This window comes from Arachis ipaensis, chromosome B03 (assembly GCF_000816755.2).
Source record: "Arachis ipaensis cultivar K30076 chromosome B03, Araip1.1, whole genome shotgun sequence".
In the NCBI taxonomy this organism is placed as follows: Eukaryota; Viridiplantae; Streptophyta; class Magnoliopsida; order Fabales; family Fabaceae; genus Arachis; species Arachis ipaensis.
This window is the reverse complement of record NC_029787.2, coordinates 25,903,908-25,904,630: the sequence shown is the minus strand read 5'-3', so window position 1 is coordinate 25,904,630 and position 723 is coordinate 25,903,908.

Genomic DNA, 723 nt, shown 5'->3' with positions numbered 1-723 from the left:
TTTATTTTATTATTAAATTTTAATATTTCAAATAAATCAAATCAAACAATGTTGATTAAAAAGTTTAAAATATAAATATTATACTAAATGATATTCAACAAATAGAATTACTTTTAAATGTGATTCAAATACTAAAAGATATGTTCGAGACACTTAGACAAGAGTGATAAATAAGTAAAAATTTGTTGAACCAATCCGTTAAATACTCAAAAATAGTAGTCAAACTTAAAAATTAAAATCACTAAACTCATAAGTTTTGGTCGGAGGTAGCCAACAAGTGTCTTTTTTTTCAAGCCATTTATTTATTCTGTCAGGTTTATTGTTGAATTTTGATCAGTTAGGAAGGAGATGCTCATTTGTCATTCATACTTTTTGAATTGTAATTGAATTGATTTATAAATCAAATAATTTGTTTATAATACGTACAAAAATGAGAATGAAATTTTTTTAGGGTTAAGTACTTTTTTTGTCCCTAAGGTCTTGGGTGAATATCAAATTCGTCTCCGACTTTTTTTTGTTATTAAAATCATCCTCAATGTTACTAAACGTTTTAAAATCATAATTTTCATAAAAAATAATAATGCTTTGATGATTTTGCCCTTAAAACAAAAATAAAAAACCTCTTTCCCACTAACCCCCTCTGTCCCCCTGCATCTTCATCATCATCATCATCTCTCTCTCTCTCTCTCTCTCTCTCTCTCTCTCTCTCTCTCTCTCTCTCCC